The sequence below is a fragment of the Callorhinus ursinus genome, unplaced genomic scaffold (genome assembly GCF_003265705.2).
Source record: "Callorhinus ursinus isolate GAN/ISIS: 27379988/994484 unplaced genomic scaffold, GSC_fseal_2.0 scaffold2, whole genome shotgun sequence".
In the NCBI taxonomy this organism is placed as follows: Eukaryota; Metazoa; Chordata; class Mammalia; order Carnivora; family Otariidae; genus Callorhinus; species Callorhinus ursinus.
The window spans coordinates 57,107,159-57,121,641 of NW_027397064.1; positions in this window are offsets into that span (position 1 = coordinate 57,107,159).

Sequence of the window (14,483 nt, forward strand, 5' to 3'; positions counted from 1 at the left end):
TGCCATGCAGATAGGTCTTTCAGATAAAAAGTTCTCTCATAATAGTTCTCTTTCTGGGCTGGACCCCCTATCTAAATTCTTTTAGGCAGTCACAGGAGGGGTAAAAGTTGTTCCTGAGTGTCCTGGGTCTCAGTGGTATTTAGGCTCAATATAATCCATATACCAAAGTGGCATATTTGGGGGTGACATGTTCTGCTCCCCTTCACTGCCACAGAGCAGTATCCAATTTGGTGTGGAGTGAAAACAGCTTTCTGCTTTAGGATATGTATAGTGCAATCCCATATTTGATTTCAAAAGCATGATACAAACACCAGCTCTTCACAATGATTAACCCTCAGGTAATGAGACCATGAAAGAACAAATTTTATTTTTTTTACTTTTCAGATGTTTAAATTTTTTAAGACAAGTATTTATTTGCTTGGCTATTTCTTTTAAGCCAATAAGAAAATTTTACTTTCTTTCATTCATACATAATCTTCTGAGACAGGAAGGGTTTTAGAGAGAAAATTCATGTGCTTTTGTTGCTTTGGAGAAGAGGGTCGGTCGGTCTGTCTGTCTATCTATCTACCTACTATATCTCTGGGCCAAAAAAAAAAAATCCATGTTTTAAAAACTCCCAGGCAGTCTTTGCTCTCCTTGGCTGAGAAAAATCAAGATTTTGCTGTGCTCTGCCAATGCAAGTGAATTGAATTGAATTTGTTTAAATGGAAGAGAAACTGGTTATTCTAGGCCTCCCACAAAGATCTAGGGATTCCAACGACAAAGAAATAACAATCCCTATGGCTTCTAGACTAAAAAGAATTCTGTAGAGTCAATATAAACAAACATCCTAATAAAAACCCCTTTTACTTTAAACACATATCTCTGAGAATTATTTTTACTTGTCCTTTGACTGAAAATGAAAGACATCTTTAAAAAATAAAAATTTTTAAATGAACCCCTGATTTGAAAATTCGGCAAATGTGCCAACCCACAGGACTGGAGTTTTGTATGAGAGACTCTAAGTCCTAATAAAAAGCAAAGAGTATTATACCAAAAGCTGGGGGCGGGGTTTGAGAAACAAGGGTCGTGATATTCATGGATTAGAGTAGAAAAAAAAGTGCACTGTGTGTATCCATGGAGGTGCTCTCCAGTCAAGTGGAAGAGGTGACATTACAACAATTTGACCACATCAGAGGACTTGAGCCAGATACTTTATTTTTTTGCTCCTGTGCACTGAAAGACTAGAATGATCTGGGAAGAAAGGAAATGCAACCTGATGAGAATTTTTAAATGACTTCTAAAACCTCCTGACATGGTGTGTGGACCCAAACACACTTTCTGTCCCCTGCTCCAGGACTGGCCTGGCTTGGGGCTGCTGCGTAACAGAAGCACAGAACGCACACTCGCGTGCGCGCGCACACGGTCCTCCTGGCTGTGCTATGACTGAGTGCTAGAAAAAGAACAAAAGAGATGGACAATACAAAAATGTGGAAGTATTTAAGAATATTCGAACTTAATAACAAGAAAATAGGATTACAAAGCCTTTGGAATAAGTTTGACCATAGATGCTGCCCTAATGGCAATTTGTAAATATAATCATAAGAGAACAATGCTAAGTGTCTATCCATAGGGAAGTAGTTTACAAATTATGGTACAACTAATAATGGGATGCAGCCATTACAAATGATGTTTTATGTTTACTGAGATAGAACGACACTATATAAAGCAGTGATTATATAAATTACATATCTGTAATAATGTAAACATGAGATTTTATTGATATTTTATAAGGTAATATATATTTTACCATATAAATACTATATATTTAAAATGTACATTTTATACTACATAAAGTGAGATCTCACTGCAATATTCCATAAAGAATTTTACCTATTTTTGTAAAATTGTCTGATATACGCAAAACAAGGTATCAACAGTATAATACAGAGAGAACAGAGTATAAAGATGTGATAGGTTTATTACACATGTTGGAAGAGAGACCACGGCAATGGTACTGACTAGGAGAGGGCACAATAGAGTTTGCTATGGCACAAGAAATGTTTTAATCTAGATGGTGGTGACATGGATGTATACTATCTTTAAAGATCTTTTAAATATTGAGATGTGTACTTATGATTTGTGCACTTTTCTACATGTATTTTATATGTCAATGAAAAAAAAACATAGGACCAAGGTATTAACGATACTATCTTTGGAAAATAGGGTTGATTTTTATTTTTCATAGTCTATCTTTCTCTATTAGATTTTTCACAAGAGCTACCTATTTCTTTTATAATCTGAAAAAAATTAAAAAAGCAGTTATTGAGAAAACAAATAAAGTCATAGAGACCAGGATTGCAGTGATTTTTCAGAATCATGATAGAGTGTCCCACGGGCCGACTCATTTCTGGATTGGCGGTAGATGTAGATTATCCATATCATTTTTTCTATACATTGTAAAAATTTTCCCCAATCTCAACTAAATCAACAGTTTTCACTTCATGGTTAAAAGGTGTAAGTAACATGGAGACCTAATCCTCCTGCCTCATTAGGAAAATATCCAACCAAAAGAGGTCATCAACCAGAGCAGTGTCCAGCCCCGGAGGGAAGTGAATGAGAGAGGAGATGAAGGAAACCCTGTCTCGGATTCCTGCAGCTCTGGCCTACAAGTTGAAGGGCTCCGTTGAGGTGTGTTGCTGTGTACGTGCCAGGTTATGTTTATTTCATGTTCTGAATGATTCCTTTTTAACCTACCAAGTATTTATAGCCCATAGAAACTCAGAGATGAAAGTTTTTCCAATGTGCAAAAGCCACAAATGACAAAATCTTGTTAGAGTGGCCGAAGCCAGGAGGGCTCTCAAGCCTGTGTGTGCGTCTGTCTGTCTGAAGCCCCGTTCATTACGACTGAGCTTTTCTGGGCTGGTCCTCAGCAGAGAATGGGTGACCCTAGGAAACCATTGCGACCACTGTGTTATGAGCTGAAGGAGAGCCATTGAACACAACAAAAAGAATGCTTCAAGGACGCATTGCAACACAATCAGAACCATGCCACGGGCTCTGATGGCTAGGAGGTGACAGCAGGAGTGACACAATTAGGGACAGGAGTGGTTCAATTTAGGGGGAAAAAACCAACAGAAGTATGCTGTTTGTGGGACAAAGAGGCTGAGTTCTAAAGTACCCCCAATAAGCAGCTTCCACAAAAAGCTGACCATGTGCACGTGGCAGGCCTTGCAGACGGCTCTTTCAGCCACACTCAGACCGGGCACTCTAAAAAGAGTCAGGGGCAGCGGGCTTGCAGGCAAGGGAGCATGTAGCCGTGTGAGAATATGCGTGTGCCCTCGCCTACCACAGACAGTCCGGGCCAAACAAAGCCGTGCCTGGCAGGACTGGTGAGTCTCCAGCCTGTTTCTGCTCTCCTCCTGCTTCTTCCCCATTCTCCCCTCCCCAGAACTCCCCGCTTTACACATTCTGAAGTGATAAGCCAGTATAGAATCCCCACATCTCATTTGTTCAGCCATTTTGGTTACAAAGCTCAGTCAACTCATCAGTGAATGCTTTGCCTCCAGACAAAAATTTACAGCAAGTAAGAGCTTTATAATCTTCTGGAAGTACAGGCTGAAAAAAGCTATGTCTCACCTAGAAGGAATACTAATGGAATACATTATACCCTCAACAACAACTAATATGAAGAAAAACGAGGGGAAGATATCGATGAAGAAGACAAGTGGAATAAAATATGCATTTAACCAAGCCAGTTTCCTAGAATACCAGGCCTAGGTTAGTCCTTTATAAATATGTTCACAACTCGCCCATGAAAATTATCTCAGCCATGCTTTGATATGCTGTTACAGTAGGACCGCCAAGATCACTCTTTGACACTTCATCCTTACCATGTAACTCTTGAGTATGGGGAAATGGAGTTCATGGGTGTCAAAAAACCAACTGTACATACTCTGAACACTGCTATCTTTGACTTCTAGAAGGGTTCAGGGTATAAATTTTTAACTTTAGCAAGTCTTAAAGGAAAATTTTCTTCTTCAAATCTGAACACAGCTCACCATAACATTAGTGAAAGGAATCTACATGCATCTTTTGGGAAAGATAAGCCCTGTAAATCCTGTCAGTTTTGGGGAACATTTCAATAGCAGTAGGCACAAGACTAGTCTGCCTTGGAAAAAAGAATAGACTTCGAATTGACCACTTTGTAGGCACTTCAAGAACAGTGTACTGGATTCAGGAATTTTGAGTATGGTTGTATAGTTTATATACTGAACAAATCCAGGGGGTACGGCTCAAATAAACTATGATGTACGAGCTAACCTACTATATGTGAAGGTGCTGCTTAACGCCAACAAAGTAAATGAATGTTTAGTTTGGGATGTTGTTCTCCTGAAACAACGTTAAGTACTTGCTCTTCTGTTCTCTTGAGCATCCTGATTTGGGTATAATGGCGGTGGCTTACTTGCACGTGCCTTTACCTTTGTCTATCCAACCCCTGCCCCCAAAGTCCATCTAGCACAGGACAGGTAGTTGGGTGTCTTCACACTGCCACATAGCAATAAATAGCAAGATTGGTTGTTTCCCTGCACCAAATTTCTGTGTGCTGAGGCCTTCACAGATTGTGACTTAGTCCCTCACAACTAAGACAGGTTGACTGGCCCCCAATGAAACTCAAGTCTGTCTGGCCCCAGAGGTGAGCACTTCTCTCCAGTTCCTCTGACCTTCCACCAGTTACCATGGGTACCAAGCACTCTTCAGCCCAGGAATGCCCTTTCCTGTGCCTCCAAAGCCCTCCTCCCCCACCTTTCCCACCCTAACCCTTCCTGCTCCTCCCCCCCGCCCCTCCCCCCGAGTTCTCAGCTTCCCCATCACTTCCTCAAAATAAGTTAAGCCTCCCCAGTTCTTCCTCCACATGGATGGTGGGTATTCATTTGTACTTGTACTTGTTCAACACTTACCCTCCTACCCTGCGAGCCTGCCAGGCAGGCCTGTGCCTGTTACCCACACCATTGGGTGCCTGGTGCCTGTCACATGGTAGGGCTTATTAACACCTGATGGATGGCCAGATGAATGAATGAATGAATAAGTGAATAAATGTCCAAGGAGGGCAGGGCAGATACTAAAATAACACCCCTCTCCAAATTGCTTCTAGTTTAGCCACAGGTGATTTTAATTGTGGAGAAAACTCACAAATTGACATTTACTCCTTCCTTCGAAAATCATTTCCTGAGTTCCTATCAGGTGCTTCTATCAGCCTCCCCAAGGAGCCCCCCATTCCCTTCTGCTCTGGTCTCCCAGCACAGCCCTCGGCTTGCCACCACCACTGCACCTCCATCTTCACAGAGGGCTTCCTGCCCTGCCCTGGATGATGACATCCCGCAAGGTAGCCAGCTGTCCCTCCCAGATTCTCTGGTAAAATGCGAGGCTTTCACCATTCTTAAGTTAATGTGACTCAGTCCCAACACTAAGTACAATATTACTCATGAGTTCCGTGTACAATGATCATATTATAGTGATATAATACACTGTGACAATCTTGATACTTTAGTCTGACAAGCCAACAAACCTGACAATCTCGTTTTAAGGCATCTGCAATTTAAAGAAAAAAATGTACACTCTAATGTCATTGCACCCTCCCCATGAGAGGAGGGGCTGAACCCGCCTGGAGTACGACATTCTGAGATGCTGTCAGAATTCTTAAAGTTAAACAAAAATCCTCTTGGTGTTACAAGTAAGAAGACAATAGCAGCCGCTACCTGAATAGATAGCTGTCACTCCAGACGACAGCCTGCCTGCTATTCAGAGACGGTGCTTTTGAGGGGGACGCTAAGCTGAGGCTTCGGTGGGCGTTTCTGCTGGTTTCCAGACTCCAGCTGCTGGTGGGTGGGAGGCCCTCACCTGGTGTGGCTGGTCCCTCACGGGCAGGCCATGGTTCTGTGTCTAGCGAACAAAGGCTACTGTTGTGAACTGACACAGCAGCCCCGTTATGGGGTAAGGCTGGTATCCACTGTCTACTATTAATCCAGAAAACTATAGTAACAAGCTATGTTGAACCATACCTTGTCAAGATTTAATGTTCCCATTTAACTGTTACAGTATTTTTTTTAAAAACCGTGCCTGCCCTCAGATCAATGTACTTTTTTTTTTTGGCTTTTTTACATATAGGCTCTCGATCAAATTACTCACATCCCTTAAACACACACACACACAACTTAGCTCCATGCTATAAATAGAAGAGCAAAGATTCTAGCTAGTTCTGAGCCTTCCGAGGAGGAAGAAACCCCCAGGAGCTTGTAAAAACCATCAACTGTGCTTGCATTAGAGCAGGCACCCGCTCAGCGGCTGGTTTTGAAAACGCTGAGCCGAACCTGCACCTCCGCGGTCAGAGTCAAGCCCTCAGACTTGAAGGGCGGCGTTTCTCTGGAATCATTTTCCAGCCTTAATAAGAAGCTCTGTCCTTCCCAGGCATAAGATTAGTGCTCCTCTGTGACCCCAGCATGCCGGCAACTCCAAGTCGCTGAGATGATGCTCACCTTTGGGGAAAAGAATGCTCTAATCTTGATCCTGTTCGAAGCTGCAAGAACCACCGCCCCCCTCCGGTTGCGTGCCCTAGGTCTTTTCTCTTGTTTGCTTTTGTGGTCTGGGTACACTGATCCTTTCCTGCCTGGGTGAGAGAGCAGTGCTGGGCCTGTGGGGCTCCCTCCCTCACATCCTCATCTGGGTAGCAGGCTTTTTCAACCCCCAGTCCTTCTTCACAGGTAGGAAGCACATCACAACTCATTAGTAATTTACTGCTACAGTAATTTTTATAATTACTGCCAGGAGGCCTCATTAAATTTGATCTAATGAATAAATATTGTATTTTTCAACGTGATTACCAGAACAGCTTAAGCTGAGTGCCATAAACAATTATTTTCCTCACTACTCAGGATGTCGGTGACTATTGATTTTTATTTCATAAAGAATTTACTGTAGTAATACCAATATAAATGACTTCAGGAATAGGCCACATCCCCCATGTCGATGCGCAAGCAACATACAGCCCCAAAAACAGCCGAAGGGGAAGAATGGGAGTCAGGAGGAAAGAAAAATCTGTCCGGAATCGAGGTCTGCTGAGTGTCTGTGGCCAAGGCAAGGCGAGGTGGGGACTGGTCGGGGCTGCTCTGACTTCCGATTGTGAGCAGAGATGGAAACTTGTGATTCCTGGCATGTGGGTAATGAGCTCCCATGCTGAACGATAACGCCAGCCGTTGATTTTTGCATTTCATAAAATAGAGTCAAATCCTGCTCAGTTACAAATTTCCAAAGTAAATCATGAAGACCCGACAACAGAACTGGCAGCCCTAGCAATAAGAAACCCTAGTTATTCATGTGCATTTCTTCACTTCCATTAAATATCTTGTGCTTTCCTGTTTTCCTTTTTCTGGTTTCCAATGTCCTGTAATAAAATTCTGCACCTTAACTAGTGGGATGGATATTTCCCCACATCTTCTGCTTTTTATTCCACTTACTACCCCATTCTCCTCATACCTAAGCTACTGTGAAACATGAAGGGATTCTCTGTGATTTTTTTATTTCTCCCCTTCTAACCAAAACAACAATTTGCTGCCCCAAGTGACCCTCACTTCTCCTGGCTGGCTCACTGACTGCTCTTGTCAGACCTCTTCTGCTCCCCAGAAAGGTCATCCTCAACCCTAGCTGCACATTAGAATCATGGTTAAAACATGCTGATACCCAGGCCTGCCCCACAGATTGTGATTTAGGTGGTCTGGGGTAGGACCCAGCTATAACTTCTGTTTGGAACTCACCGGATACTGATGGGCAGCCAGGGTCTAAAACCACTGCCCTGGGACTCTCACGTAGATGAAGGCAGGAGGTAGATAAATGAGACACGAGCCAGAGCTACAGGCCCAAGACCACCAGAATGTCCTGTGGGTAGTTTTTAATGGGCTGAATTCTGTTCTCCCCAAATCCACTGTTAAACTTCTAACCTCCAGTACCTGAGAATATGACTATATTTGGAGATAGGGCCTTTCAAGAGGTAATTAAGGTAAAATGAGGCCACGTGAGTGGGTTGAAATCCAATATGACTGGTGTTCTTATAAGAAGAGGAGATGAGGACACAGACAAGCACAAAGGGAAGACCATGTGCCATCTGCAAGCCAAGGAGACAGGCTTTAGAAGAAACCAACCCTGCCAACACCTTGATCTCAGACATCTAGTTTCCAGAATTGTAAGAAAATACGCTTAAACCATCCAGTCTGTGGTACTTTGTTATGGCAGCACTAGCAAACTAATACAATAGACTTCCCATTGATGGAGCCTACCGGCTAAGAGTTGATTCTGGAGATAGAGTCACATGCAAACCCAAGGGCTGTCACTTACCAGATGTCTGTGCCTTGATTTGCTGGTTACCTATCACTGTGTATCAACTGACCTCAAAACTCAGTGGCATAAAACACCTCTTTGTCACATTTACAGATTCCATGGTCCAGGAATTTGGACAGGCATAATGGGGGCAAATTTGTTTCTGTTCTATAATGTCTGGGGCCTCAGCTGGGAGACTGGGAGGATGAGAATGACTCCAAGGCCTGTTTTCTCACATATCTGGTGACTGATGCCAGCTGTTGGCTGGGACCTACAGCGGCACTGTTAGTCAGAAAATTGACATATGCCTCTTCATGGAGCCTGGGCTTCCTCACAGCATGGCACTTGGATTCCAAGGGCAAGAATCCCCTCAAGGAGAGAGACAGTAAGAAGCTGTTCTGCCTTTTTAAACCCAGCTTCATAAGTCATGAAGCGGCAGTATTTCCAGAATGTTCTATTCATCAAGGCAATTACAAACGCTTGCTCAGTTTCAAAAAGAGAGGAAGTAGACTCCAAGGCAAGAGGAAAGGGTTGTGTTCTGGAAAAGCAGGTGGGACAAGAACTATTGTTGTGGCCATTTTTTGGAAAATATGGTCTGCCACCTTTGCACTAGTTTCTGTACTTCTTTGAACCTCTGTTTCCTCATCCTTTAACTAGAATAATGTAAATAGACTCATCTGATTGTTATAAGGATTAAAACAACAACTTCAGAGCAGAGTGCCTGACACATAAAAAGTCCTTAGGAAATTCTAGTTGCTCTTAATATTTAGTAATATTAATAATATTAATATCTGGTCAGGCCTTGAGAGGTGATGAGAAAGTAGGGAAAAGAGGTCAGGAGGTCGACAGATAATGTCTAAAGTTGATAAATCAAGAAATATCAGGAGAGAAATAATGTCTGAAATATGGTGGTTATCCCTCAAGTTACAAAATTGTTATTAAAAGTGGCTGCCTCCTGGAGAGTAGGACTGGGTTCTGGAAAAGTAAGGAAAAGCATTATTGTTTTTCATTATGAATCCTTCAGAACTACTTGATTGTTTTAACCAAATGCATGCATTACCTTAATTTTAAGAAAGAAAAAGGACCCATTAAAAAGACCTGCCAGAGGCGGCTGTCCCAAATAAATGTCAAAAAATTACTATTACTTATCTTTATAGTGTATTTAAATTGATGTTTCCTAACAGTGAGGCACTATTACACAACTTTGATGTAAAAAAAAGGGGGGGGAGGGAAGATAAAAATTATATGCAGAGCATAATCTTAGCAATGTTAACAATACTCATGTTCAGCATCCATGAGTAACCCAAATAATAACTGTAGTTATCTGTGAGTAGTAGAATTATGGGTGATTTTAATCATGAAACTCTAATTTTATATAATAAGTAATCAAAAGACATTTTTTATAACCATCCAAATATACTGAAAAAAATAAAATAAATAAGAATACACTTAAAATAAGATGAACATAAGCTTATTTCCCAGATCTCTCTTTTTTCTCCTCCCCAACATTTCAGTCAGCATTTTCAAATGAAGTATTACCTATGGTTAATTTAAGGGCATAACTTCTTGTTAATAAAGTACTATTGAAATGCTCATATCAATATGGGTGAGAATAAGGAGGGTAGCAATATCCTTCAGCATTTAGAAAGACTGAGGGTCAGAGAGTGACCATTAAACCCAAAGAATTAGCAAAAATTCTCAAGGATGCACTGGTGGGAAAACAGTTCCATTAATAAAAATAGTGACTTCAATATACAAAATGAATTATATTTCTATATATAAGCACTAAATGATCTGAAAATTAAGAAAGTAATTTCAATTATAATATCATCACAAAAAAAAAAATCCTTGGGAATAAGTTTAACCAGGGAGACGCAGGACTTGTACACTGCAAACTACAAAATACTATTGAAAGAAACTAAGGAAACCTAAATAAATAGAAAGACATCCCCTGTTTGTGGATTGGAAGACTTAATATTGTTAATATGGCAATATTCCCTAAATTTAACTACAAATTGCATGCAATCCTTATCAAAACTCTAACTTCCATTTTTTTGTAGAAAGAGATAAGCTGACCTTAAAATATGAAATTGCAAAGCATCCTGAATAGTCAAAACAATCTTGAAAAAGAAGGTAAAAGGTCACACTTCCCAATTTCACAACTTAGCACAAAACTGCAGTAATCAAAACAGTGTGGTATTGGCATATGACAGACATAAAGATCACTGGGATAGGATTGAAAGTCCAGAAATAAACCCATGTATCTATGGTTAATTGATTTTCAACAATGGGGAAAAAAAAGAGTCTTTTCAATAAATGGTGCTGGGACAATGGGATATCCGTATGCAAAAGAATAAAGTTGAATCCTTACCTCACACCATATATAAAATGAACTCAAAATGGATCATAGACCTAAACCTAAGAGTTAAAACTATAGGGACACCTGGGTGGTTCAGTCGGTCAGGTGTCTGCCTTCAGCTCAGGTCATGATCCCAGGGCCCTGGGAAGGAGTCCCGCATCAGGCTCCTTGCTCAGCGGGGAACCTGCTTTTCCCTCTGCCTGCCCCTCCCCCTGCTTGTGCGCTCTCTCTGACAAAAACATAAATAAAATCTTGAAAAAAAAAAAGAGTTAAAACTATAAAACTCTTTGAAGAAAGCATAGACGTAAATCTTCACAGTGTTGGATTTAGCAATGGATTCTTAGATATAACACCAAAAGCACAACCAACAAAAGAAAAACTAGGTAAATTGGACTCTATTAAAATGAAGACTTCTGTCCATCAAAGAACACAATCAAGCATTTGAAAAGACAGTCTGGCAGTTACTCAAACAATTAAGAATAGTTATTATATGACCCAGCAATTCCACTCTTAGGTATATACCCAAGAGATCTGAAATCAGGTGTTCAAATAAAATCTTGTAAACAAATGTTCATAACAGCACTGTTCACAATAGCCAAAAGGTGAAAACAACCAAAATATCCATCAACTGATGAATGAATAAATTGTGATATATCCATACAATGTAGTATTATTTGGCCATAAAAAGGACTGAAGTACTGATACCTACTACAAGATGAATCTTGCAAACATTATGCTAAGTGAAAGAAGCCAGACACAAAAAGCAACATATTGTATGTTTCCAGATGTCCAGAACAGTTAAATACATAAACACAGAAAGCAGATGGGTGCCATGGGCTGGGGGGGTGGGGAGAGAAAAAGGGGAGTGACCATTTAGTTAGTACCCAGTTTCTTCTGGGAATGATGAAAATGTTCTGGAGTTACATAGTGGCAATGGTTGCATGACATTGTGAATGAACTGGAAGTTATCAAACTGCACATTCTTAAATAGTTAAAATGGTAAATTTTATGTTAAGTGAAGTTTACTTCAATTTTTTTAAGAAAAATAGGTAACAGAAATTTAAGCAGTAGGCAAAGACCCAGCAAGCTTGATACTGAATTGTTTCCAAAACACAGTTCTCTGGTAAAGCAAACCAAGTTGCAATAGAACCTCTCCCTTACCAAGGGCAGCTCTCCAATTTTGAAGAGTACCACATCTCGCCTTGCTGAACTCAATTAATAGAGTTCTTGGTGTCTGCCCTAATCATCATGCAGACAGATAAAATTTAGTTAATATCCTTCTCGCCCTCCCCAACACTGAAAAATAAGATAAATAGAATCTATCTCCATAATTTTACTTAGTCATTTAGTTCAGTAGCATCTGTTTATCATGATTTACAAGAATTTGGATGGCAATGAGAATTGCAGGAAACATTTGCATAAAGGAATTTTATTTACATATTTTTCCTCCTTAAGCACTAGGATACTCAAAATGGTCACGTCTTGGAAATTCAGGCAAGCTCCAGCGGTGATTATTACCTTTTTAAAAGCCATACTGTATGGTCTTTAAGAAGTGAGAAACATTTACAGCTATTCAATTTAAAAGACAAACTTGAGGATCAGTCTATTTAAGAACATGTAATCAAATAAAAATAAGGGAAAACCGAAACACTAGTTCCTGCTGAAATGGCTTGCCTACTAAGCATGCAAGAAAAGAGAAACTGACTTTCCTAGCATAAGCTTACAGAACAGTTTGTCCTTGCGCGTCTGAGTAGGAGAGAAAACCACTCTCCTCCACATCTTTTTATCTAAAACTTTACAGCTTAGTTCAATGTTCATATATGTGAGTACATTTCAAAATTCTTTATATTCTACGTATAATAAAATTAATGTTTCTCTCTCCTATACATACAGTTAAATAAAAGAGGCAAGACAGAAAAAAGTATGTAGTGAGTAATATGCTCCCATTTATTTGAGATGGCAAGAGGTGGCTACAAACATGTATACATATTTGCTTACATTTTTGAAAATCAAAGTCATAAAATTTTATAAATGTTTACCTAGAGAGGGAGAGAGGATCAGAGTGAAAGGATAGAAATATCAACTAGTTTCTCTAAAAACATCTTATTTTGTAAGCTTGACTTTGAAAATATGTAATCGTTTTACATCATTATAAAACTATTTTTAAAAAAAGCAATCTTTAAAATCAAAAGCAAAATAAAACAAATGGACCTCACAATGTATTAAGGTTGTGGCTTAACCACATAAAGAGGAAGTGTTCAAAATGATTTTTAAAACAGTAATTTGGGGGTGCCTGGGTGGCTCAGTCGTTAAGCGTCTGCTTTCGGCTCAGGTCATGATCCCAGGGTCCTGGGATCGAGCCCCACATCGGGCTCCCTTCTCAGCGGGAAGCCCGCTTCTCCCTCTCCCACTCCCCCTGCTCGTGTTCCCTCTCTCGCTGTGTCTCTCTCTGTCAAATAAATAAAATTTTTAAAAGAACAAAAAATAAATAAATAAACAGTAATTTGTACCAAAGGACTTACACTGAGGACCAAACCAAAAAATATTAAACTGTTCTCAGTAAATAATTTATATTTTAGTAATAATATTGGTATTATTCTGAAACCATATAGATATGTATATGTAGTGATATTACTAATATATTACTAATAAACATAAACACTAAAGTATATAATTGCTTATATATAAGCACATTTATATAATAGTGTATACATGTATATTTATAATGTTCAGATAAATAGTAGATATACATGAAAGAAATGTGTTTTCGAAACAAAACACTTTGGAGAAATGGTTGATTCTAGGTTTGGGGCAGAAACTGTATAAGGTAAGCCTAGAACATTTTGTCTTACCAGAAAACAAAAGAAACTATCAAAAACCACTGGGATCATATCAGAAGGATTTAGGAGTCTACCTGAAGAGGCTCCCACTGGGCCAAAATTGGGCATCAATAAGAACAGTAACTGCAATGGATTGCAACACATTAAATATTTGAAAAATTCAGGAGGTCATATGATACTTAAAAATAAACAAACAACAACAAAACCCCCAAAAACCTTGGTAGGCACCACTGAAGGATCTAGAAACCTAATTTTTGATTCTGAAAACTGGTTTAAAAAAAAATCAAGTCCTTAATATGCTTTTTCTGTACAAACTCGACCTTGGATAATTAAATCATCCACGAGGGAACATTTCCAGTTGATTAATGAAGAAGGAAAGAGAGAATTTACAGGAAATGTTCATCAGTGGCTATCAACAATACAAAAAGGGAGACAACAATAAGAGTCTTCTGATGTTAGTACACAACATTAGCTATAAAGTATTGTTGCATCAGAATCAGATCAAGTTTCTGGATCTAACAGAGAAGACAGAAGAACATGTTAAATGAGACCATGGGGCCAATTAGTAAAATGTGGAAAATTCTACAGGAAAATTCACTGTTTTTTTAAATAAACTGCAAAGAGGATAAAGGGAGAGGAAAACTATTAATTAAATAGATAAATAAGAGTTAAGACTCCTGAATTCAAACAACTATATCAAAAGGGTGAGGGGTGTAGGATAGTGAAAATCTGAAATATCCATATTTGATATGTATTTATCTATTTTTATTTTTTAAGCCCAATGTGGGGTTTGAACTCACAACCCTGAGATCAAGTACCTGAGGTGAGATCAAGAGTTGGATGCTTAACCAACTGAGCCATCCAGGTGCCCCACAATACTTTTTATGACTTGACATAATCAAGTCATGGGACTTGAACTCACAAGCCTGAGATCA